The 27,704-nt window shown below is 40.4% G+C and overlaps 1 protein-coding gene across 2 annotated transcripts in view; it reads left to right on the top strand.

Moving 5' to 3' along the window:
* sll (adenosine 3'-phospho 5'-phosphosulfate transporter 1) overlaps positions 1-10,814 on the top strand; it is a 56,776-nt gene extending 45,962 nt beyond the window's left edge. For both annotated transcript variants that reach the window (XR_011899218.1, XM_072296522.1), the window contains one exon: positions 10,315-10,814. The gene's annotated coding sequence lies outside the window, so the exon portion shown is untranslated. The remainder of the gene's footprint in view (positions 1-10,314) is intronic.
* The last annotated feature ends 16,890 nt before the right edge of the window (positions 10,815-27,704 follow it).

The following is a 27,704-nucleotide window of genomic DNA, read 5'->3' as shown; positions in this document are numbered from 1 at the left end:
GAGCTTGGTTAGAGCAATGATTTAAGAGCTTGATATTGTGAGAAGAGAATAAATCAGTATGCTTTACATTAGTTGATTTGTGTGTAACCTGCTTGAAGTTTTTTACTTTACAAAATGCTGAAAAATGATTAGGTTGATTACAATTGTAACAGATAATGCTAAAGGCAGGACATCTAATTTTATGATATTCTTGCCCACAATTTTCACAAGGAAATACTTTAAATTGATTGGCAGTTGTTTTTTGGATACGCCAATTTGGACTTGATGAGTCAGTTTTAGAGCAACTATGATATACTGGCCAGGATTGTTCTTTTTGGTTTTTTATTGATGATTTGATAGGACTGTTTCTTGAGTTAAATTTATCATGATTAGCTTCTGGCGAATTTTGGCTGACAATTTTCTCAAGCATAATTTCAGCGGGTTTATTTTCTGTATCATGTTGATTAGAATCAGTTAATAAATGAGACAGCAAGTCATTAAGTGATAGTGATATTTTACATGTTCTAAGAGAATTTTCGAAATTTGTTGACAATGGATTCTCGAGATTATCACAACTAGATGAATTATCAAATATTGTTGATAAATCTTGGAAATTTTCAATCATTGTTTACGACTGCGCATTAATTTCACTTAAATAATTGGTATTTGCATCATTTAACTTGGATTTAGAACTGGATGAATCGCTTTCATTTTCTAGTGTTGGTTGACTAATATTAAATTTTGATTTGGATTGATCAATATTCATTTAACTTGGATTTAGAACTGGATGAATCGCTTTCATTTTCTAGTGATGGTCGACTAATATTAAATTTTGATTCGGATTGATCAACATTGTAAATTGAATTCGGCTGATTAACACTACTTATTGGGAAATTTTGAGTGTTATCGTTTTCTTTGCTTAATTTACGAGCTTGCCTTCGTTTCGAACTACGACTTAGCTTAGGTTTGCCTAAAGAACTCTCTGATTGACAACTAGGTTTTAATACATGAGTAATGTTACATTTTACTTTAATCGTTTCACAATTTGAGGAAATGAATTCTTTGTTGCCAATGCAGCCAATGCTGTTCTTGGTATCAAAAACAATTTTAAATTCTTTGAGAGTTGAATTACGAGTTGATTCATTGATTGTATTGACAATATTAATTAAACCTAGCTGCTCTGCAAGAGCAAGGGCAATTATAGGTGTACATGAAAATTTCGTTACGTAAAAAATATCATTAAAATTTTCATCATTGAACACAAAATTTAATCTAGTTTCACCAACGATATTTATTGGTTGATTGGTGAAGGTGTTGATTCGGACTCGTGGTGGTAAGAGCGCACATTTTTTAAGTTTAATTCGTTAAATCATTTTTCAGAGATTAAATTGGTTTCCGCACCTGCATCGACTCAGGCTTGGACTTGTTGCCCATTGATAAAAATATTAATGAACCATTTCTTTGCTTTAAGAGCATTACTCACTTGACCAATATTAAGGATATCTGAATCATTATTATCACTATCACATTCACGCGAAGATGATCGAATGCTATTAACTCTAGCAACGTACATTTTTTGGAAATGACCAATACGATTACATCGTCGACACTTTACGTCTATGGCTGGACACTTAAATCGATGATATGAGTTGCTACATTTAGAACATTCGCGAGATGGAGATCGATGAGGTGATGAGCTTTTTCTCGATGCGTATGGGCTGCTGCTGCGACGATGAGATGTTCGTTGAGGTGAGCGATAAGGATATGGGCTGCCGTGTTTACTGCGTTGATGACGTCTTGGTGAGTAGCGATTACTGGGAGAATTTCTACGATGATAATGTGATGATGAGCGATCACGTGATGATGATGATCGACGACAATATCGGCTTCTAGAGGGTTGATGATGTTGTGAGTTGTCGAGAGCATTGACTTGTTTATTGAGAATTTCAGATCGTTCCTTAGCTAGTTGAAGTTTCTGAGCAAGGGCGAATATTTTATCAAGTGACGACTCTTCAGATTTAATAAGTTCTTCTTTGATGTTCTGATTTTCGACATTGAGATTACCAATAAACAAATCTTTGGTGATCGAATCTTTTAAGTTGCCGAATTGGCAATTAATGCTGAGATTTTTTAAAGACGTTAAAAACTCTTCAAGCGACTCATTTGGTTTCTGTTTCCTGCTGAAAAGGGTTAGACGTTCAACAGTAACATTGACCTTAGGTGAGAAATGAGCGTCAAATTTGGCTACAAGTTCGGTGTGTTTGACCGAATTAACATCAACATCAAAGGATTTGAAAATGTTTAGCGCTGGCTCACCCATGCATCTAACTAGAAGTGCATTTTTTCTGGGGTCGCCTTCCTGGGTGAGGTTTGCTGAGAGCATAAACAAGTCAAAATCAATTTTCCATGTCTTCCATTGGGCGGAGAGATCTCCTTTAAAAACCATTGACATGACATGAGGTAACATCAAAACTGGCTCTGTGGTTGTTACGTTCAGAGGTTGACGTTGAGGCAGGATTGGTGTTATCGTCTTGAGACATGTTGACGATTTGACGTTAAATTTTTGAGCTTAGACAATATTGAAGATTAACAGACAATTTTGAGGGGTAGTCATACCTACATTGACTGACCTGACAGTGTGACGATTGAACTGACAGAGAGACTTGGCGAGACTTAGACTGGACAAAATCAGTTTGATGTGACTGATTCAGACTTGACGTGACTGATTTAGACTTGACGTGACAGAGTTAGACTTGATGTGACGGATTTAGACACGACATAACGGACTTAAAGTTGATATGACCATAGACTTGACGTGACGGACTTACTTGAAAGACCAAGACATGACGTGACTGACTTAGACTTGACAGACGGACATAGACTTGACGTGACGGACTTACTTGAAAGATCATAGACTTGACGTGACTGACTTAGACTTGACAGACGGACATAGACTTGACGCGACGGATTTGGACTAGACATGACCATAGACTCGACGTGACGGATTCAGTCACATGACCATAGACTTGACGTGACGGACTTACTTGACAGATATAGACTTGACGGAGACAGGCTTGACATGACTTAGACTGGACAGATTAGACAGACATTGACTTGGCTTTGACAGATTGGCTTGACCATGATGAGACAGACTTCGAGGTTAAATAAGACATTGACATTAGACAGATACAGACTTGGCGTAGGCAGATTGGCTCGACCAGGATAACTTGACGAAACTGCACTGACGATGTACAAAGACCATTATTCAGTTGATACGAAAGGACACAGGATTGAATTGATTGATTGACTGACGGACTTGACGGTGACCGAAAATAGGCCTTCGAGCAGGCGACGTGGCGCGAGGGTGCGAGTCACATTTCATCGTTAAAATAGTTAAAAAACATGTTGAAATATCGAAAACGAACAAAGGCTAAACAGTTTATAAAAACATTATGACAAATTTAAAAACCCCGCACCTGACACCATGTTAAGTTAGTGGGAACGGACGACAAGAAGAGACGAGACGATTCAGGTGGACGCCATGACAGTAGTATATTGAAGGGGCCGCTTCCACAGAGCCTGGGCGGCTAGGCGCACATAGTTGCCATATTGACAATCAGCGACTTGAAAACCCCCAATGTTACTTCTTGTAAATCGACAGTACTCCCAAGCTCATTACCCATCCTATTTAACCTCACCACAACAGATCTATGATAGAAACCCCGGTAAGATAGCGAAACAAAGAAAAATTCGGAATTATTCCGTGTAACCCTACCGGGCACACGGAACCTAAGACGAGAAAGAAGAACGGAAGAATCAATCAAGTTGTTAATGAGCTTGAATGAGAAAAACGCCTCTTGACACTGGCCGGAATTAAAAACACTTAAAAGATCAAAATCAAACATAACAGGTCTAAAATCATGGTCAAAGAAGGACATGGGATTGCCAGATCGATAGGTAAGACTCTAAGGAATACATGTTGAACCCTTTCCAGCTAGCTGTACAATACCTGAATCATAAAAAGGCTTCCAAATAGGAAAGGCATACAAAAGAATAGGGAGAACAATCGATTTATAGAGATGTAATAATAATTGAGGTTTTCTGAAGAGTTTAGATTGACTTAATAAAAAGAAAAGGGTTCTAAAAGCTTTCGTTACAACAAACTCGATGTGCCCCTTGAAGGTCAAGAGCTGGTCAAAAACCACACCAAGGTCCTATACAGACTCTTTTCTAACCAAGCTCACACCATCAATGGCATAATCAACAGAAGCAGCAAAAATCCTTGAAAATATTACGTACAAACATTTCCTAGCATTGGCAGAGAAGCCATTGGCGACCAACCATAAAAAAATACTCTGAAGGTCGAGCTTTAAAAAAGCAACATCAAGAGCAGTAAAGATCTGCTCATACACCTTGAGATCATCAGCAAAAATCAAGAAATTACAAAATTTTATTACTTGCCCTATATCATTGAAATAAATCCAAAATAATAACGGGCCTAAGTGCGAGCCTTGGCCAACTCCAGATATCACATCGATAAAGCCAGATATAAACTGTAGCCAACCCAAACAGCAGGTTTGAAAGAAAGCCACTGTTTGCCAGCTCTTTTTTGATTCTATTGTTGAGGAGGGTCTCATAATGCTTCCCGTAATTTGAGAGTAAGGTTATCGGCCTGAACTTCGACGCGGTCTTCGGTATGAGCGCCAGCCTTCCACCCTTCCATTGCTTTGGAAAAGAACGCTCGCAAAGGCACCTGTTGGAAAGGGCAAGCAGCCTTTCGGGCATTATAGCCTGTCTTAACTATCTCGATCGTGAAGTGGTCCGTTCCCGGTGCTTTCTTCCTCTCTCTCGTAAGCCTTCCAACAGCTATGCTCATTTCTTCCGGGGAGAAGGGTGGTACTTCCTCTCCTCCATCCTTGACTCAACCTCCGGTCTCCCGTACCAGTCTTGATCGTCTCCTGGGAATAATTCCCTCACCACTGCATCGACGTCCACCTTCCCGATGTCTTGTATTTTACCTCCTATCTTCTCCATGACTATCGGGTACGCTTCTGTCTATGGATTTCTATCCAGGGCTCGTAGAAGCTCATTCAATTTTTCCTGCTTACTCCTCGCGATTGCACATTCCAACTCCCTCTTTTTCTCTCGGAGTTCGTTGGCCAGTCCTTCTCTTGCTCCCTTTCACGCCTCACTTTTTCTCGCTTTTTTGGACTTCCTTCTTATGCTGGCACATTCCGTTCCTAAGTTCTGTATCTCCTCGTTCCACCAGTAGGCCGCTTTGCATTCGGGGGGTGGCTTTCTAGGCCGCAAGACATCGTTACATGTCCGGTATATCACATTCGTATACATTTCTACCGCGTATTCTCCTGTTTCTGTCCTTCCTTGGGTTTCATCCATCAGCTGGAAATTTTCCTTGAGGGCTCGCTCTATGTCTAGTTGGGTTTAAGTTATAGGGTTCGTCGAGACTCCAAATTGGACATATCTTTGATCCGAAAAAGATTCCACGCTTTACACATTCCGGCCTTCAATCCTGATGTCCTCCGTGTGTAAGGTCACGTCCACTGTGGATTCTCCATTGTGCCTTACACACGTCGGTTCCCTGTCTATGTTCGCGACCTCCAGATCATTTCGCATGATAAATGCCTCCGTCAGCTGTACTCTTTCCTCCTCACCCCGGTTTCGTCCTCCGCTCTCGCCCCACATAACTTACTTCGCGTTCAAGTCCCCCGCTACTATCGTTTTATTTCTCCCTCTCGACAGATTTTCGACTCCGTTAGATATTCTTCGTATTCTCTGGCTGTATTGTTGCCCGAGGCGCACGTGCTCAGAAATGTATTCCCCTAATCTTCACCCCGACCGTTCCTTCCTTCCTTCCTCGCCTCCACCATCTCAGCCGTCCTAGGGTCTGTGACCCACACACCCGTCTGTCCGGTTTTTTATATTGCCCATCTCCCTCTTCCTTTCTTCAAGAACGGCTCGCTCACTGTAGCCACATCTATGTTCCGTTCAGCTAGCGTGTGCAGAAGCAGGTGGTGGTCTTCCCTGCAGTTGTTTAAATTGACTTGCAGCACCTTTATTTTGTTAGTCCTCGTTGTTTGCCCGTCTTCTTCCTGTTGTTGTAGCGGGTCACCCATTATGGCACTTTTGGGCCCTCTCCCCCGTTGTTAATCTCCTCTTGGCTCTGGGGATCTTCGTCCTCTAGCGTCACCTCCATCTCCTTATGTTCCTCAGGGGAGGGTACCTCCTTCTCTGGGCGGATCACCCTCTTTTGGGGGCACTCCCTGGCAAAGTACCCATCGCTCCGCAACGCAAACAGTTGTTTGTGAGGTCCACCGTCGCCTCGCAACTCCTGGCAAAGTGTTCTTCCCCGTGGCATTTATAACAAACTTGCTTCTTTACATTCCGCTTTACTTTACACCCAGTGAGGTCTATCCTCAGTCTCGCCTGCTGGATGAACTCCCTGGCTTTCTCCTCGTCTTTGATGGTGCAGAACGCCTTTCTCGTGCCGTATCTGCTGGACCTCGTCACGTTTACCATTACTGACTTGACTCCGGCGTTGGCAAGTGCCAGACTAACCTCGTCTGCCTCGGTTACCTCTTCGACCTCCGAGATAATTATTTTTAGCGTCGGCTCCCTTCTGCTCATTACTCCTATCTCTCCTCTTCAATTGGTCCCGCCTGCCTCTGTTTCCTTTGCCCGTTCCTCGTCTCCCAGAGTTTCCTCGATTTTACGTGCTGCATCGTTGTTGTTGATCTCTATCATTAGATCCCCTGCCTGAGTTTTCCTCGCACATACAACTGCCTCGACTTCCCCTGGTTGCAGGCTTGATGTATTTACGTGCGCCTCGCGTACCGCGTCTGCGTACGGCCTTCCATTTGTCCTGACCAGAATTCAGGGAGGCGCGGTATCGCCTTCAATCTTCCGTTCCCTGGCTTCCCTGTTGCTGTCGCATTGTTTTTGATTTGCGCGTTTACCACACTACCCGGCGTGCTGGGTCCGGGTGTGCCTCTTCCTTGCCTGGTGTTTTTGCTGCGGGGTGGACCCTGCCGGCTCCTACTGACTTGCTCCCATGGAACAGGGCTTCCCTGGGGTGTGTAGGCACTGTTCGTTCTGAATAGTCCCTCGTTTATCATGCGGACCTCGCCTTTGCTTACCGTCGAATATGAGATGTACTGCCGTGTCTGTCCTCCGTTCAGTGTACTCATTGTATGGTTCGGCGCAGCATCTCCAGTAGGTGGGTGCACCTGTGTCTTATCCGGGCTTTAACCCACTATGTGTGATAAAATTTCTGATAGAAAAGTAGACGCTGCATAAAAAGGTAAATTTATGATGCTCACAATTGGTCTGCGCGGCTTATTATCCTTATGCAACGTAATTAATCCATAAATTTTAGACACCTCGGCAGATATCGATTTTAATGCATCTGCTTTAGAAATGTACTCCTTTTTACACCAAAAATCAACAATAGTGGCGTTCTGAACTGTTTACGCAGGCACTAACGAATGTCTACTCACCCCATAGGTATTGCCATCGATCAAAAGATCCAACATTTTGTTCCCATAGTCTACGCTATTGATAATGACAGTTTTTTACTCTTGTCCGCTCTGATGACTTTAACTTGGTAGTTATGTTAACAGAAGAAATACGTCTTCCAAAAATCCTCTTTCAAGAATTTGGTAACGTGACAATCTCTGAAGATGTTGTTTGAAACAACCCGGATATTTCTAGAATTAGAAACCTTGCTGAGTTGGTTCTGGTAATCACCAAGAATATTCGCAATGCCACCTCTAATAAATAATAATAAAATTTCAGACTCGTTATTTCTCGGTTAGAAGGAAATACAGCACTCAACCCGCCGCACTGCTGCAATTTCTCGCTTCATCCCTCTGCATTTCCGTATACCTAATAAAAAACGCGATCAGGATAATCACTACGAGAATAATGAACCTGTTGCAAACTTTTACCAGAGAAAAAATAAGAGTTGTATCTTACAGATAATGTCTCAAAAATCACGAGTAGCGCATCGGCAAAGTCTGAAATGCACGTATAACTTCACAATCTGCGTAAGAAATTTGCGGTTTTTTAGCTTCTCGCTTCAAAAACTTTACTACGGCACAGGTGAACATTTTGTCAGAGGAGCCGTTCCATCGTCGGCAATGTTCATCATGACCTAATTCAATATTTAATTAGTGTAAAAATGTTCATTTTTTTTTTAATAGAAGAAAGAGGGTTTAATTAAAGTGTAAGCCGTTCTTTTTCAAGGCCCAAACCTTGCTGACCAGCTTTGCGTACGGCTTAAAGTTGCAACAAAAGTGTTGCTCGATCACTGATTAATGGCTCGCACCGTTTAGGAACCAGTGTTAGGCCTTCCCTCTAAAATTTTAGGAGCCACCTTGGCCGGAAAGCCCAATTTTTAGGAGTCATATACTATTTTTTACGTGCCAAACTAAATTTTTGCATACGGGCCATGGCGATGCTGCGAACGGTGCGTGTGGAGAGCGCTTCATCGCTACCGCTGCTTCCTGATCGTGAGTTAAATGTGTCAAATTTTTAAGGCTCTACGATAGCCCAGTCCTCCCCCCCCCCCAATTTTTAGGCGCCAAGGTCCGATTTTTAGGCGCATTTGGCGCATGGCGCTCGGGGAAGGCAGAACACTGTTCAACTGCTGAGAATGAGTAAGGACAAATTTTATCCAAAAAAATTAGAAGGAGCAGATATGGATGCTAAAAAAATCTGGAATATAATAAACAAACTAAGTCGTAAATTAAAAAAACTATACGCACCATAAAGGGATGCTTTATCAGCTAAGACATTGAATAATTATTTCACTACTGTTGGGGAAATAAATGTGCAAAAAATTCAAAGAGGCCACAGGGCCAGGGATGGTAAAAAAAGATCTAAACTAAAGGAGTCTAATAGAAGTGGACCATCCGATTCGTTTTTTCTCAACCCTATCGATCAGTATGAAGCCATAAATATTATCTTGGGGCTAAAAGAAACACACGCCCAAGGGGAGGATGAAATCTCCATGGAAGTGTTTAAAAAGTATGACAAATGGATCTTTATCGCTGTAGCTTTTATTATTAACTTGTTCTTCTTATATGGTGTATTTCCCATAGACTTGCGAAAAGCCAAAGTAATGTCACCAATATATAAAAGTAAAGGGAGCATCAGAGAACCAGGAAATCACAGACCTATTTTGGTCCTATCAAATGTTTCAAAAATATTTGAAACTGCCATTAAAAACAGACTTATGTCCTAAATCAACAAACATAGTATAATACCATATGGATTCTAAAAAGGTAAAAACACATCTCAAGGAATGACCGAATTAAGAGGGAACACAGCAACATTAAAGCTTGAGGAAAAGAAGAAATTTTCATGGATTTAACAAAAGTCTTTTACTATGTCTCCCATAAGAAACTTTTAGCGAAGTTAGAAGAAATCGGCATAAGGGCAGTGGCACATACACTTTTTCCCAGATACTTAGAGCAAATAACCTAATTTATTATGTAAAAAAAATTAGCAGGAAATCAGATCTAAAATGGAGTGTGCCACAGGGCTCGGTCCTAGGCCCAATACTGTTTCTTTTATATACCAGAGGACCTCATAGAGTGAGTCGTGAAAATCTAAAAAGCATAGCTTTTGCTGATAACTTAGTTCTGCCTTTCTGGGAGGATTCCTGAGAGGCCTTGGGCCGGTAGATCAATGAGATGAATTGTCTGTTAAACCATGGCTCAATCGCAACTTACTCTCTCTAAATTTAAACAAGACAGCCAGTATGCCATTCCTAGCTTCCAACCTCCCTGAGACAGCAGACAAATTGAAAATAAGTAGTGATAGCTTGGATTTCCGGCAGGGATGGGATTGTCCTTCTTTGAAAAGTAAATAGCACTGAATATCTGGGTGTCATACTTGACGATGAGCTGGCACGAACATGCCAGTTATCTTGAATTTCAGCTAGGACAGTGGTTTTAACCCTGGCCCATCTGCAAAGATATCTTTGCATTAATTCCTTGAGGCTCGTGTACATGGCTCTGTTCCAATCTTTTATGTTATGAAATAGCTGTCCTTGGTGCGGCTTCCGACACGGTGTTGGCACCCTTAGAGCCATTACGGACGAAGGCCTTCAAAGTCATACTTAAACTACCAAAGAGATATCCGTCCGCTGAACTTAGTGCCCTACTTGACGTGCCTAAACTCCAGGAACTGCCCCACAAAGACCTCAAACGATTAAGTAGTTCCAGTATTCAAAAACTATTTTATGAATGAGCAAGTAGATTACCAGTTGAGAAATAGAGGGGAAGCCAAACCAATAATAATACTTTTTTGCAGGTTGGAGCTCTCTAGAAGGAACTTCTGGTACAATTTAATCGTGTGCGTCAATGAGGGCCCTAAACAAGTTGGTTTTCTTTATAAATTCTTTTATGAATACTGTGTTCACCAAATTATTCTGTTTATGATTTATTTTTGACTAAAACAAAAAAAAACACTCTAATTCTTCTACTATAAATCCTGCTATGAATGCTGTTACACTATGCTATTTTATTTCATACTTTGTTACTACATATTTAATTTAAATTTTTTTTTTGTTTAATCTAGTTATTTATTTATTTAGTATTTTTTTCTTCTCTCTCTCTCTTGATAATGCGTTTTTAAGATTTTTTTAAAATCACTGAATTACATTTTATAATTATACTTTCTACCTGAATGCTGTTCGTTTGTCCAGACTCCCACCACTCGATCTGTGCTTTTGGTGGGGGATGGAGTTGAAATTGAAGTATTGTTGATATGTCACTAAATAAAAGTAAATAAATTTAAATTAAAAAATTGTATCAGCAAACTTTTTTTGACGGAGGTCCTTCAACCAATTTCCATGAGCTACCCAGTTCTGTAAAGCTGCTAAAATTTTTGTGCAATTATACGAAATCTGAAATAAACGGGAGAAAATACACTTAAGCTTTTCTTGGCTTTAGTGTGCAAAGTGCCATGCAGTGGGCCTGTTGCAAACTTTTGCTAGAGCAAAACTAAGAGTTGTTTCCTGCAGATAATGCCTCAAAAATCACGATGAGCGCATCGGCAAAGTCTGAAATGCACTCATAACTTAGCAATCTGCGTAAGAAATTTGCGGTTTTTTGAGCTTCCCGCTTCGAAAACGATACTACGGTACAGGTGAACATTTTGTTAGAGGAGTCGTTCCATTGGCGACAATACTCATCATGGCCTACGCCAGTCCACCAAAACACGTGTGATGGGACGAGATAACACCTGAACAGGATTAAACCATATAACAATCGGCGTGTTTACGTTCATATTTTCCTCGCCCGCCTTAATTGACCTTGAACTCTCCTCGAATTACGCGAGGAACTGCGCAAGCGTCGGCCATGATGAATATTGCCGACGATGGAGCGACTCCTCTAACAAAATGTTCACCTGTGCAGTAGTATCGTTTTTGAAGCGGGAAGCTCAAAATGACGCAAATTTCTTACGCAGATTGTGAATTTATGAATGCATTTCAGACTTTGCCGATGCGCTCATCGTGATTTTTGAGGCATTATCTATAGGAAACAACTCTTCATTCTGCTCTAGCAAAAGTTTGCAACAGGCCCATTAGATAGATTAATTTTGAAGGTACCCGTTTGAAACTCATCAAAATTGCACATTTTCATCGATTCAAACATAAATTCATTAAATGTTTAAAAATTGCACATAAAAGAAACATGAAAACTAATTGAAGCTGTGTACTTACAAGAAGGCTCTCGCCAGCAGAAGAGCAGTTACCATGACACACCTGCGATATTTTCACTTCACAACAAAATTAGGTCAGTATTGATTGAGTAGCACATAATTTAACTGAGTTTTAACACAAACTGTTATTTTTAAAAATAAGAAGTATCTCTAAGAAGAAAGCAGATCACTCAGCAACGTGAAACCATCAAAGACATTACAAGGTGATCTAAAAGTCACTTCCACTCTCTTTAACTTTTTACCTAATTAAGGTAAAGATTTGAAACTTGGGGGATATTCCTAAGCCCCCAGATGTTACTTTTTGGCCCCCCTAAAATTTTTAAGGAGTCACCCTTGGAAGGGGCGGCGATGGACCCCGATTTTGTATTTTTCAAATGGGAAGTTCCCCTTTGTGATAGCTCGTTCGAAAGAGCATTAAAAAAAGAAAACTTTTCGCGCGAACCCGAAGTCAATACCTCAAACCATTTCGAAATGGCGCCCAGTTAAAGTTCAAGATGGCCGAAAATGGAGATGTTTCATGTGTGAGGAATTTGCGATTTGACTACTGATTATCATATAAAAGTTCGTGAGAAACATGGTACCACTGGTTTCCTCTGAATCCAACTCCCAAGCTCAAAAAAAGCTCTCAAGTTGAGGCAAAAATGTAGGGGATATCCCACGCTATCCTGAGAGTCCACCTCTACATCAAGACAAACTCTCCATGCAAAGATAGGGAGCAAATACATTAGCAGTGATGCCGTGTTTTCAGTTTTAGAGTCCCCAAATAAAGTGGCAGCCCTGTCAATGTATTTGCTCCCTATCTTTGCGCATGGAGAGTTTGTTTTGAGAGGTGGATTCTTCGAATAGCGTGGGATATCTCCTCCATTTTGGCCTCAAATTGAAAGCTGTTTTGAGCTTGGGAGTTAATTTCAGAGAAAACTAATGGCCACATCGCGTTTCTCGCGAACTTTTACATAAGAATCAACAGTCAAATCGCTAATTCCACACACTTGCAACATCTCCATTGACATCGGTTGTTTGTCAATAGACCGTATTAGTGATGACGTCACATTTCGAGGTATATCGCGATTTTAGGCCTGGTGCCCTAAGCGGGATTTGGTCGGTTCAATTCACATAGGATTTCCGATAAGGGACGGAAAGTCAATTTTTAAACACTGATTCCGGGTAGTTTCAGACAGTTTTTGCCGGATTTTCTTGCGATTATGAGTTCTATACATCCTCAAATGTACGTTTCTATCTGGTGAATCCTCAATATCGCATCGAATAAATTAGATATACCAGATGTATCGAAGCAAGTCCCGAAAGTGAGGTTCTGTTACCCCTTTGTTTACATTCTTATTTTAGACTCTGTTCATCACTACTTTATGGGAAAAAAGACAATTCTGCGCGTCTCCTACGTTAGCTCTTCTCTTAGATTCTATCTATAATGACAAAACCTAAACATCCGCAACTAATTACTTTAATATTGGACACCAATATTTGTTTTCTCCCTTTCTAAAGTGTTGTGCTTCATTCGTTTCAGCCATAAATCACTCAGTCTTGGTTCATATTATCCATAATTTTTGCTCCTAAACATTCCAATTCATAGGTAGTATTATTTAAATCAATTTTAGTTGATACCTGCAGAGAAGGCTGACACTATGTTCCAGGTATTAACTGTTAGCATACACTGACGGTGTGGAGAAGTTATCTCCGTTTGATCCTATCGATGTCGATAAGATTTTGAAGGCACTTCATCGATAAGATTAGACTTATCAAACACTGACATTGACAGGACTTTATTGGCGTAAGCTCAGTAAAGGTATATTTAGGCTATGGGCATTTATTAGAATCTTCTTGTAAAATCTAGAGGATGGTAAGTATCGATAGCGGTGAGCGGGTTGTCCAACAACAGTTTTACTTATCCCCACATGTTGTCCACACACATATATAATATTCGAATGTATATTTTATATATATATATATATATATACACACAACGAAGAACTAATATTCTTACCGAGTCCAAGTTCGAACCGAGTCCCAGAAAAGAATGTAAACAAAGGGGTAACATAACTTCTCTTTCGGGACTTGCTTCGATACATAAGCTACGTTTATGCGGAGCTCGAAACCAAAGTTTCAAGAAACCCGAGTTTGTAATGTGATTTTCCTCCGTTGGGTTTATGAGGGCGCTGTAACCCGACTTTCGCGGGAAATCAAATCGCGAGGAACATTGCCAAAGTTTCAAACTTCTATCTCAATCAGGAAAAAAGTAACAGGGGTGGTCAGTGACTTTTGAATAACCCTGTATAAGCGGAGGCTCCATCCTAACTAGAAAAGCCTCCACTGACTTTCTGAGGAATAGTTGGAAAAATGACAGTGGATGTTTAATCAATTATTTTACAGTTTAAACAATTACTAAAATTATGAATATAAAAAATTTTAAATAATGGCAAAATTACAGCAAAATCGTAGGAAAAGCACCAGTTGTTTACGAACGTTGTGATAACGAATCCGCCATGTGGCCGATCGCCCACCTGGAAATCGCATTGGAAGTCGAATTTCAGCCTCCGGTTCGTTTATGCGGTATGCGAAAACCTAGCCTTTAGTGTAAAATAAGGTTTCAAACACAAATTTCGGAAACCTACATTTCGTTCGTTCCGCATCGTTTATGCCGTGATTTGAACCTTGGTTTCAAACTTAGGTTTCGATTGAAGTTAGGATTAGAGGCTCGCATAAACATAGCTATTGAGTATAACCACTTTATCAGATGCGATATTGGGGATTCGCCAGATAGAAACGCACATTATTTTGAGGATATACAGAACTCATAATCGCAAGAAAATCTGGCAGAAACTGTCTAAAACTACCTGGAATCAGCGTTTGAAAATTGACTTTCCGTTCCTTATGGGAAATTCCATGTAAATCGAACCGGCCGAACCCCGGTTAGGGCACCAGGCCTAAAATCGCGATTTATCTCAAAATGTGACGTAACACTAAAACGGTCTGTTGATTTGTGCAAAAATCGGTAACTAGGGGTATTTTTGCATGAGAAAAACGAATTTGACGTTAGATTTTAAAACAAACCTAAATTTTCAAAATGGCCGAATTTTTTTTTTTATCATTATTATTTTTAATTAACTATTATTTGTTAATATCATGCCAAAACACCCCTAAGTTCTGAGTCTCAGGCAAATCCTTCGGCAAAAAACCGAGGTGGCAATTTTTGGCCGTTTTGAACTTTAACCGGCGGCCGTCAAATTTGTTTTTCTCGTGGCAACATTGCCCTAGATACCGATTTTTGGGCAAATCAAAAGACAAACAACCGGTGTCAATTTTTGGCCATCTTTAACTTTAACCTGGGCGCCATTTTGAAACGGTTTGATATGATGACTTCGGGTTTGCGCAAAAAGTTTCCTCTTTTGTATGCCCTTTCGAACAAGCTATCACAAAGAGGGCTACCCATTTGAAAAAAACAAAGTCGGGGTCCGTTGCCCCTCCCCCCCCCCAAAAAAAATATTAGGGGGGCCAAAAAGTAACATCCGGGGGCCTAGTAACATCCAACATTCCTTAAGTTTCACATTTTTTACCTATCAATCGGGTAAAAAGTTAGAGGGGGTGGAAGGGACTTTTGGATCACCCTGTAAACCGACCGTTAGATGAAAATTAATTCTGATAAAGTAATTATACAGGGTGAGCGAAAAGTCCCCGACCCCCCCCCCCCTCTAACTTTTGAACGAATTGAGCTAAGGAAATGAAACTTTGGGAATGTTCCTATCTCAAAGGGGACCATCTTTTGAGGGGGTCAGAATTTTGGTCCCCTCCTCAGGGGGGGAAGGGGCCCCCCAACTTTTTTTTCAAAAAGCAACCCCTATCTTGTGATACCTCATTCGAAAGAACATAAAAAACTAAGAATTTTGGCGCAAACCGCAGATCAATATCTCAATTTTTGACCGAGCTATGATAGGTCAAAGGTCAAATTTGACCTATTTTCAAAAAATCATAACTCCGGTTCAAATTATCGTAAAGAAAAAAATAAATCGGGAAAATTTACCAAATTGTGTTCGCTTTTACGTAAAAATTGCAGAAATCACTCCGATTTAATTTTAAGGGGGGGCTCGGACCCCCAAATACGTCAATTCAAAGGTCATTCAATTTTCCTGCGAAATAAGCCAATTTCCTCTGGATTTGCCTCCACATTATCTCAGTAAGGTCAAAATCAGTTCAACATTACGTTGGCAAGTCCCCAAATTTCGGGAAAAGTTAAAAAAACGATATTTAAGGTGATTAAATTTGACCGTTTAAGTTTCGTTTTTTTAACTTTTCCCGAAATTTGGGGACTTGCCAACGTAATGTTGAACTGATTTTGACCTTACTGAGATAATGTGGAGGCAAATCCAGAGGAAATTGGCTTATTTCGCAGGAAAATTGAATGACCTTTGAATTGACGTATTTGGGGGTCCGAGCCCCCCCTTAAAATTAAATCGGAGTGATTTCTGCAATTTTTACGTAAAAGCGAACACAATTTGGTAAATTTTCCCGATTTATTTTTTTCTTTACGATAATTTGAACCGGAGTTATGATTTTTTGAAAATAGGTCAAATTTGACCTTTGACCTATCATAGCTCGGTCAAAAATTGAGATATTGATCTGCGGTTTGCGCCAAAATTCTTAGTTTTTTATGCTCTTTCGAATGAGGTATCACAAGATAGGGGTTGCTTTTTGAAAAAAAAAAAGTTGGGGGGCCCCTTCCCCCCCTGAGGGGGGGACCAAAATTTTGACCCCCTCAAAAGATGGTCCCCTTTGAGATAGGAACATTCCCAAAGTTTCATTTCCTTAGCTCAATTCGTTCAAAAGTTAGAGGGGGGGGGTCGGGGACTTTTCGCTCACCCTATACTTTATGGGAGGTGAGGTACCCTCCGTAAATTGCGATTTTTCGAAAATCTGTCTTAGAATCTGAGAAGTAACATAAGGCCGCGTCCACTTAGGCCTTGTCTCCACGGGACGTTTTCATGGGATTTGTCCCAAGTTCGAATCGCAGGAATGAAACTTCTGGGATTTTTCCCAGTTACCGTCTCCACGGGACGGGGCTTATACAGTCCTGCGACTAGTTTGCGCGGGAAGATAAATTAGTTATAGTCGAGTATTTAACCGGGATTAAAATAATAATTGCACTCAATTGGCAATCAGACACATTATTTCAACTAAACAAACATGAACAATGCAGTAATGAATAAAATATCGCATAATTCGTTTTCACTTCTTCTTCTTCTCTCAGTGGGTCCTAGGGATACAAGTACCATACTTGGTACTGGGAAAAATGTTGATTAACTCAATATTTTTCCCAACTTCGTAAGTGGGATTTTTCCCTCGGACAAATCTCGTGAAACGGCTCGTGGAGACAAGGCCTTAGGCTGTGGCAGGCGCGGCGATGAATCGGGTCAAAACGCCCATACACGGTACGTTTTAAACACTTTTAATGCGGTCAACATACCACCCGCGATTTTTTTGCGGAAATGTCAACGAGAAGGCCTACTAATTGAGGAACATCAAATCGCGAAATCTGTGATGGGGCCGTTTTTTGAGAAAATGCGATTTTTCGCTTTTTTGGCGGGAATTTCGGGTCAAGGCGCTGAAAAAGTCAAGTTAGGCTGTTTTTGTGGCTCGTAAATGCATATCCTATACATTTTTAGTCAATCAAGTGCCAGTAGATTCGTGCATATTGCCTAAAATTCATATCCCTAAATCCACGACTTTTGGGTTTTTGGTGGGTTAGTCAAGGAGAAATCCGAAAAAAAGAGGGTTAACCTGGAACAAATTGCTCAACAAACTTTTCCCACGTAAACGTCTTTAGAAGGTCCTATTGAACAACACTAAAAGTTTGCCACCGTTCGATCCCAGAACTTCCCCCCAAATTGCCTAAATTTCAAAATGGCGGCCATAATAGCCTCTGGGAGTTCGATTTTTTTTTTTTTTTTAAATACGCATACTTACAGTGTCATGTGAGGGGTCAATTCCAATGTAATTTTGGTCGTAGATTTCAGATGCGAAGGAAAAAAAGTCCCCCGGTCAAAAGGGGGTACCCTAAATCCAAGATGGCAGCCAATTTTGAAAGACAAGAGGGTGGATTTTTAAAAATTTCGCGTGATAAGGCGAGCGAGGTATCATTTCTCATGTAATTTTGGTCGTAGATTTCATTTATGAAATCATAAAAGCCCTCAAGTCAAAGGGATAACTACAAATGCCAAGATGGCGGTCAGATTTGAAAGGAAGGAGGGTGAATTTTTTAAATGTTTACGTGACATCCCTAGTAAAATCGAATCAACCTGACGTTAGGCTATGCTTCATAAATTACCCTGAGTCAGACTGATATCAGCCTAAATTAGTCTGCACTACTAGTCTGCTAGTCTGCTGTCTATTAGTCTGCTTAGTGTGTCTATTAGTCTACTGGCACTTGATTGACTAAAAATGTATAGGATATGCATTTACGAGCCACAAAAATAGCCTAACTTGACTTTTTCAGCGCCCTGACCCGAAATTCCCGCCAAAAAAGCGAAAAATCGCATTTTCTCAAAAACGGCCCCATCACAGATTTCGCGGTTTGATGTTCCTCAATCAGTAGGCCTTCTCGTTGACATTTCCGCAAAAAAATCGCGGGTGGTATGTTGACCGCATTAAAAGTGTTTCAAACGTACCACGTGCCCACAAACGGAAAGCCACGGGGCCACGGGGGCGCGCTTGAAAGTGCATTCATTGATCTATTTATCATCGCATAAAAATGGTTATGGTGTCATTTTAACGTCAGAGAATGATCTATCCGTAAAACACGAGAGGGGGCCTGTTTCTACACCCGATTGAAAATTATCCGTTGTTAAAAAGTTTAGAAATTTGAAAATTTTTGGCTCTTTTGAAAAAGACGAGGAATCTATGAAAGGTAACCGCAAGTATGTCAGTTAGACTTGTTAACTTTGAGCATAGCTTCCAAACAATCCCAAAATAATGAAAATCGGACGAGAATGTGCCGGGATATATCGCGCGTATGACTTGCGTAGCACGTAAATTGTCCGTAGGTATTACGCCGTTTTCACCGCGCACCGCTTACCACGACGCTTTACTGAAATTGCCCTAGTGAGTGCATATTTTGACGCAAAAAAATTGTTATGGTATCAAATTAAATGTGAGATGATTTCCCATCGCCGCTACTTACGGCAAAAAAACCATTTTCTCACGTGTTAAATAGTCACAAGCTCTTGGAATTGGAGTGAAATTTCAAAATTTTGAGCTTTGCCTAGTGACCATCCATGTGAGCCTTAAGCGAGGAAATGTATGAGGTAGACTTCTTATGTAGCCTCAAAACGAGTCAAAGAAAATGAAAATCAGACACGCAGTTTCCGAGATATGGCGCGTTGAAAAAACGCTTGGTGGCCATCTGTAACGGCCGCCATCTTGGTTCCTGCGCGGACCCCGGTGTGCTTTCACTTCTAAAAGATCTTCCTATGACCATAAGAATGATCCCTTAGGGCGGCAATTTTCAATCAAGAGGTGTAGGGGTCTGACCATTCTTCAATCGTGCACCGCCAACTACGATAGCATCGTCATATGACGACCCGACCTGATCTTCGAGACGTGGGGAAAAATTGAATGGGATCGGATCATCCATGAGTGAAAATGGCATCAGTATTTCCAGAAATATGACATCTGAGAATCGAACATAGGTACCCTTCTGCACAGTAACGAGCCTATTTTGCCGATTGAAACCCGAAAATTATGGAAATTGAAACGGATTCTTTCGATCCGATTTTAAACGGATCGTCACGTGACAAAGGTCGTTAATTTGCCGATCCGATTTGATCTGCTGTGTATACAGGCAAAAAGAGCTGAGAAGAATCGAAGAAGATCGGGGCTCGTAGGATGGAAAACGACCAGGATTATGCTTGTCAAGAATCATCTCCATTTTCAATCAAGTTAACAACTAAGTACTGAGAAGAACGCAAAAATTAGGAAAATTAGAAACCGATTCAAAGAGCTATTTTGAGCTAATGGGTGATTTCACGATAATAGGAATTAGTCGTGTCGCCGTGGGTTATGAACGACATAGGGCAAAACGATTGAAAAACAAATTAATTAATCAACAGGAATGATGTCCCTGAACCTATCCATGCTAAGAAATATGATGAATTATTATTATATTTAATAATATGAGACTTCAAAGGCCGAAAATGTCCGGTCGATTACGCGTCGCCAACCCCGATTTTGAAGCAAAAGAGCAATTTGCGGTAACACATCAGTACTGATCATGAACTCTTTGGCAATATATGCTGAAAAGAGACTCTAGTGTTCAAGAAAATTGCCAGTTTGAACTGAAATGTTTAATATTGAGCGAAAAAAGTCATAAGAAAGAGGTGTCGCCACATTTGGCAACAAATTTTTGCAGTTGTATTAAGTGCAGTGTTTATCTCGCCAGATGGCTTTCAAAACTGCCATCAAATTGTTCGCTGAAGTCTTCTTGACAAAACCATTACTGATAAGTCAGTTTTTTTTACAATGAAAACTTAAATTATTATGAAAACCAGTGATTTTTACGTGTGTAGCACTAATTCCTCACTATACGCAAAAACCTCAATTTAATAGTATTAAACAAAAACGAAGTCTCCAAAGTTTAGAAAACTTTTAAGGCAGCATTAATTCCACCTCATAACTCAAGAATTGCCAAGTTTCATCTTTTGTATCATCTTTAATCTCATATTTTTGAGTGTCGGTTATGCTGTGTCTGTTACGTAACCGACACATTTGGCAGGGCCGTCATGTTTGCGTGGACCTCCAGCAGTCCCGCGGGAAGCGCTGATACCTGATTCAATGGCTTGTTTATCAATCACTTTAACTTTGCACTGAATCAAAATAAAGCGTGCCGAAGCTGGAAAAAGGAAGTTTAATACCTTTAGAATGAGGTAATGAAATCCTGTTAAAATTGGTGCACTTTTATTTCTCAGGTATTTCACATTTTAACTATTCCTGTTATCGTGAAATCACCCTAATAAGTTAAAAAAAATTAGATTTTGAACTTGGACCCAAAGGCGATGGTTGATTATATCCTCGTAGCCCTCTCTAGTTGTCTCTCACAACATATTCGAAGCCCGTCACCCGTACCATCACCACCCGTGCCCGTCACCGTTGGGCCCGGGTCGAAATCTGAGGTAGTACCGTAAAAATCACGAATTTTTAGCTATTAGTTTGGCTCCAGCATAATCTTACATCCGGCATCCAGCATCTCTATACTATAAGCTCCAAGACCTCCTAAAGCATGTGAGCGATATAAAAGGGAAAAACTTAGAAAAAAAGGTGAGGAGGAGAAAAATTGGATATGAGAAAAGAAGCGAACAGAAAAGAAGGGGAGGGTTTACAATAAAACCGAGGGACCAGCTTATTTTAAGGGAAAAGAAGCAAACCAAAATATAAAAGAAAATAGTTAGGGGGGTGAAAATGACTAAAATGAATGATTGGCCAAAAGATGGAAAGAAAAAAACATTCTAATGCAAATGGAAGATTTACATTAAAGCATGCCGCTAAATTGATGGAGCTTGAAACTGCGAAGAGAGAATGATTCACTTCCACAATTTAGGGGTTAGGTTGAAGCAGGGAAATGAGAATTTGGAATAAATGAGATTAATGCAAAATAAGTTTTAATAAGCACAGGAGGTGCGTATTAAAGCATGTCAACTGATTGCTTGAAACTTTCACTATCTGACTAGAGAACGAAATATGCAATGAGTGAAGATTCTTTCTCGGGATAGCCCAAAAGCAAGACAAGCGGTTCGCTTGTGGTGAAGGTCAGTAGCTCAATCTGAAAGAGGAAGAGATACTAGTACCTAGTGCGAAGTGTGATGAGGCAGCGCTTGGGGCGTACCTTTCATTGCTTGCAGCAAATAATGGAGAGAGCCAAACTGTTTCCAGAAAGCCGTGATGAGATAACGTCAGATTTCTCCATAGAGTAGGCAGGAGCCAGGTAAGTGCTTCGCTTCGTGAGAACCGCGTCGGGCGACGGGACTTGAAAACAGCGGGAAGATATCCTTCTTGTTGGATGTTGAGATTTAAACTTTATTGGTTGATAATAGTTTGAGCTGGTCGGACTTGACGAGTGCTTTCAGAATATAGGTTTTGGGGGTACATTATTGAACCGAGGCTGAAATGAGTGAAAACATGGAAAATTTGCACATGAATGGGACTCATGGTTTTAAAGAAATATGGAGGTAATGAAGATAAATTTGAGAATAATTCTAAAGGAAAGGTTAGGAACATGAGAAGGGTGTTCAAGGTACGTGATTCAAAAGTTAGGAAGGGCACTTTCAATCCAAGTGAAGGTAACGGACACCTCCTTTCAAGACGCATAAATCTGAGAGGCGGGTCAAGGTGTGCAAAAGGTGGAATAATTAATGAGTTACCGCGGGCGCGCAATGTGATCGATCGATGTTTTTCGCGCTTCGCGTCGCGAAAACAAAAGAGTGGCAAATTGATGCCTGCTCCTCACAGAATAGCAAGTTCGAGTGCTATTGAAGGTTAGGAGGATACTTGGAAACAATGAAAGAGCCGTATGCAAAAACGACATTTTTCGCCCCCCCCCCCCCTCCACCACTAAAACTCATTCAAACTTCGTCTATCAGTTACTAATACTGGAGCGCTCCTTTCCCCAAATTTTCAGACCCCCAAAAAATTGGGGGGGGGCGCTGGGGGGGGGGGGGGGGGTGGAAGTCAAAACCTGTGAACCTCGATATCTTTCGAACAAAACTAGATATTGAGGCCCGGTTTGGACGAAAAATCGTCTAAAATTGCATACTCTAAGATTCTTAAGGTCAAAATCCCAAAATTACATTTTTAACTTAACTTATGTGCTTTTTTCAGTTTTTGAGGAAAAACAATTTCTTTTAAACACACTAAACTGAAAGAGCACAATTTTGTATTTGAACTAAAACAATTTCTTTTAAACACATTAAACTGAAAGAGCACAATTTTGTATTTGAACCAAAACAAGTTCTTTATATTGCTCGTCTTTTTCCGCATCCAACGAGTGGTCATATAAACTGGGGAACCGAACGGTTCCGGAGTTATGATCGATTGAAGTTTCCGCTCAACGCGCGCCGACCGATTTTCGCGCGCCAAAAAGTCGGATTTGACTGTTAATAAATCAGATTGAATGTTCAAACTAAGCAAAATGCATTATTAGGGACTCTTGAGGGTCGCTGAGTTCAGAAATGACGGATACTTCCAAAAAATTCACGTTTTTCAAAATTCCGTAGCGCTATTTTAGAGGCCCACTGAGCGCCGACTGGCCGCTCAGTGGTCCTGTACGGAGCTATAATTTGATCAACTTAATGCTGACATATAACTCGTATATGCATAACATTACACTTTTGGGTGTAATACTCGTTTATTGCTGACTAAGCTAATGCTAAAATATAACTCGTATATGGTAAGCATTACACTGCTGAGTGTAATACTAGTATAATGCTGACCAACTTACTTAATGCTAACATACAGGGTGAGCGAAAAGTCCCCGACCCCCCCTCTAACTTTTGAACGAATTGAGCTAGGGAAATGAAACTGTGGGGACCATCTTTTGGGGGGGTCAACATTTTGGTCCCCCCCTCAGGGGAGGACGGGGGCCCCCCAACTTTTTTTTTTCAAATAGCAACCCCTATCTTGTGATACCTCATTCGAAAGAGCATAAAAAACTAAGAATTTTGGCGCAAACCGCAAATCAATATCTTAATTTTTGACCGAGTTATGATAGGTCAAAGGTCAACTTTGACCTATTTTCAAAAAATCATAACTCCGGTTCAAATTATCGTAAAGGAAAAAATAAAACGGGAAAATTTACCAAATTCTGTCCGCTTTTAAGTAAAAATTGCAAAAATCACTTCGATTTAATTTTAAGGGGGGCTCGGACCCCCAAATACGTCAATTCAAAGGTCATTCAATTTTCCCGCGAAATAAGCCAATTTCCCCTGGATTTGCCTTCACATTATCTCAGTAAGGTCAAAATCAGTTCAACATTACGTTGGCAAGTCCCCAAATTTCGGGAAAAGTTAAAAAAAATGATATTTAAGGTAATTAAATTTGACCGTTTAAATATCATTTTTTTTTAACTTTTCCCGAAATTTGGGGACTTGCCAACGTAATGTTGAACTGATTTTGACCTTACTGAGATAATGTGAAGGCAAATCCAGGGGAAATTGGCTTATTTCGCGGGAAAATTGAATGACCTTTGAATTGACGTATTTGGGGGTCCGAGCCCCCCCTTAAAATTAAATCGAAGTGATTTTTGCAATCTTTACTTAAAAGCGGACAGAATTTGGTAAATTTTCCCGTTTTATTTTTTCCTTTACGATAATTTGAACCGGAGTTATGATTTTCTGAAAAAAGGTCAAAGTTGACCTTTGACCTATCATAACTCGGTCAAAAATTAAGATATTGATTTGCGGTTTGCGCCAAAATTCTTAGTTTTTTATGCTCTTTCGAATGAGGTATCACAAGATAGGGGTTGCTATTTGAAAAAAAAAAGTTGGGGGGCCCCCGTCCCCTCCTGAGGGGGGCACCAAAATGTTGACCCCCCCAAAAGATGGTCCCCTTTGAGATAGGAACATCCCCAAAGTTTCATTTCCCTAGCTCAATTCGTTCAAAAGTTAGAGGGGGGGTCGGGGACTTTTCGCTTACCCTGTATAACTCGTATATGGTTAGCATTACACTGCTGAGTGTAATACTAGTATAATGCTGACCAATTTAATGCTAACATATAACACACATATGGCTAGGATTTAATCATTTAGTGTATCACTAACGAACTTAATTCTCACATTTAGCTGGTAGAGTACAGACATATTGCTAACATTACGTTACTCAGTATTATGCTTGAAAACTTAATACAAGCACATTGCTATCAATATGCTAACATTACACTCATTTTTAGCAGGGGAAGCGATCTGTCCATACTCTCACTATACAGGTATCCTAGCCGGGATTTGAACTAAGGACCTCTGTGTCGGGAGTCACTTGCGCTAACCATCCATCAGACCAACCACGATTGACATCGAGAAATGTTACAGCTGCATGCTACAAAGGAGCAGCAGGTAGCTATCAGTAGGACAAGGAGCTATGATATCATCCTCTCTTCTCCGCAATGATATTAGACCGACGATGACAGGTAACTCTCCGAGACGAATTCCCCACTTTCCACATGATCGGTAAAGAGACCGACTATTTTTATTGGATAACACCGAAATCACACGCTGAATGTAGCTTGAATGTGGAAGTCATCGGCCCGATGCCTGAGGATGATTTTACGATAACAGGAATAGCTAAAATGTGCAACACCTTAAAAATGAAAGTGCACTAATATTATACAAATTTCATTATTTCATTTTAAAGGTACTAAACCTTCTCTTTCCAGCTTTGGCATGAACTATTCTGATTCAATACAAAGCTATAGTAGGTAATAGATAAAAAATTAAGCTACCTATTGAATCAGGTATTAGCGCTTCCCGCGAGACTGCTGGAGGTCCATGCAGACATGGCGGCCCTGCCAAATTGAGTCGGTTACGTAACCGAAACTTGAAAATGTGAAATAAAAGATGATACAATAGATGGAACTTTGCAAATTTTGAGTTATGAGGTGGAACTAATACTGCCTTAAAATTTTTCTAAACTTTGGAGACTTCCTTTTAGTGAAATAATATTAAATTGAAGAATTTTTGAAGTGAGGAATTAGTGCTACACACCTAAAAATCACCAGTTGTCATAAAAATTAAAGTTTTCATTGTTTAAAAAAAAACTGACTTATTAGTAATACTTTTGTCGAGAAGACTTCAGCGAACAATTCAATGACAGTTTTGAAACTCCTGGTTTCATCCGGCGAGATAAACATACCTACTTGAGTCGCTTTTATAGCGCTCTCTGGCGCTTTGCGACGCCTAATCGCCACAAAACTCGGTCTTCCCACAATCCATCAGGAAGTTGACACTCCCTCATCTCATTTAACACCCCCTGTCGCCACCTTCTCACTGGGCGTCCCTTCGTCTCTTCCAAGGAGGAACCCAATCAAGCATCTTCTTTGGCAGCCTCTCTTCCGTCATCCTACTGGAACATGACCGGACCAGACAAGCTGTCATGACGTCGAACACGATGTCATATTTGACTCCCATGATACGACGTACTCTCTCATTGTGGACCTGATCTCTCCTAGAAATTCCTGCCGACCTCCTCTAGAAATCCATCTCCGTTTCTCTTAGCATATCCTGTGTCCGTTTCTACAGCTGCCAAACTTCCCATCCATATGTTAATATACTTTTAACCACAGCGTTATATATCCTCCTCCTGTTAACTTTGGAAATCCGCTGATCTCAGAGGAATCCATTTAACATCGCTATAGCCACTGCAGCGAGATACCTATACACTGCACTCAATACAACTGCTAAAATATGTTGCCAGGCGAAACTTCTTTCTAATGACTTTTCTAGCTTGATAATAAACATTTCAGTTCAAACTGGCAATTTTCTTGAACATTAGAGTCTCCTTTCAGCAAAAATCGAACCCATGATCAGTGCTGATTTATTGCCGCAAATTGCTCTTTTGCTTAGAAATCGGGGCTGGCGACGCCTAACTGACCAGGAATTTGCGGCCATTAAAGTCTCATATTATTCAATATAGTAATAAATTATCATTCTTTTTAGCATGGATAAGTTCAGAGACATCATTCCTACTGATTTATCAACTTGGTTTTCAATCGTTTTGCCTTAGGTAAGTCGTTTATAACCCACAGCGACACGCCTGTTCTTCTTATCGTGAAATCACCCCTGAATTTTGCGCGACGCGCGCAACAAGGCTCAACGACCATCAGATAATGTCGGATTTGTCAGAACTATTCGAATAAATTTAATACAAATCTGGACGAAAATAACTCGAATTTGTGAAATTTCAGCCGTTATGAGCGATGGCTGTTGACTTCCATATTCAGCTGCCAAATTCAGCGTGTGATTCTGGCATCAGATACGCGGTTTTGGTCTCCGAGCAATCGCAAGTCGACCAGCAAGTCGCACCATGAACGCATTCTACGACACAAATTGGACCGAGTTTAACAGAAAGGTACCAAGCCACATCAGCTATTGTAAAGTTTAACTGGGCAATTAAATTTTTTACGAAAGAACGTTTGTTCAGATTTCTTTGAAAATTTTAAGGAATTTGCTTTGTGCCAGGGAGAATTTTCACTGAAATTTGCACGAAAATCCGCACAACAATTTTCATGTAAAAACTTAAATTGCCCAATTACATTTGGCGATAGCTGATGTGGCTTAGTTCCTTTCTGTTTAACGCGGTCCAATTAAAAGTTCTTAGCAGCAGCAACACGGAACAAAATGAGGGTTCAGTCCTCAATTAGAATTCTATGTTTCTTTAGATTGGACTATCATCTTCAGGATTTGCTGGATGCAGAGTTTACAGGATGGGTAAATTTTTAGAACTTTGAGACCAAGAATATCCTTCGATCAATCAAAATTTCACTGGTAACAAAGGACCCCCCACATTCGTTATGGGCATGTGTATGTGCCACGATACATTTCCAATTTTATATTGCTTTTTACTCGTCTATGAATGCTGATCAAAAGTCATTATTGCGTCAACTTCCTACCAGGCACAATTCGCGGTGAAGTTTCGATATTTCCTAGAATAGCTGAGGGCAGCACGGCGATTTAACAAAGACCCCAGCCAGTGACAGGTAAGAAAAAGAGTGGGAGAGAGAAAGAAACTAATTTGGACGGTGAAAAGGATGAGTGTACGGAATCCGCCTTAAACTAACGGATTTTTCTCGTTTCCACCATGTGCTGAGAGACAGAAGGATCTTTCTGACTCTTCATCTTCCCACTGCCTTCGCTTATTCAAGTAATTATCGAAAATTGGTGCTGCGGATCATACGAAAACTGTGTCTTGTAGAGAATTGGCGCAATGATAACATT

This window comes from Bemisia tabaci, chromosome 2 (genome assembly GCF_918797505.1).
Source record: "Bemisia tabaci chromosome 2, PGI_BMITA_v3".
Lineage (NCBI taxonomy): Eukaryota > Metazoa > Arthropoda > Insecta > Hemiptera > Aleyrodidae > Bemisia > Bemisia tabaci.
The sequence above is the reverse complement of the archived record's forward strand: the minus strand, read 5'-3'. Positions and strand labels throughout refer to the sequence as shown.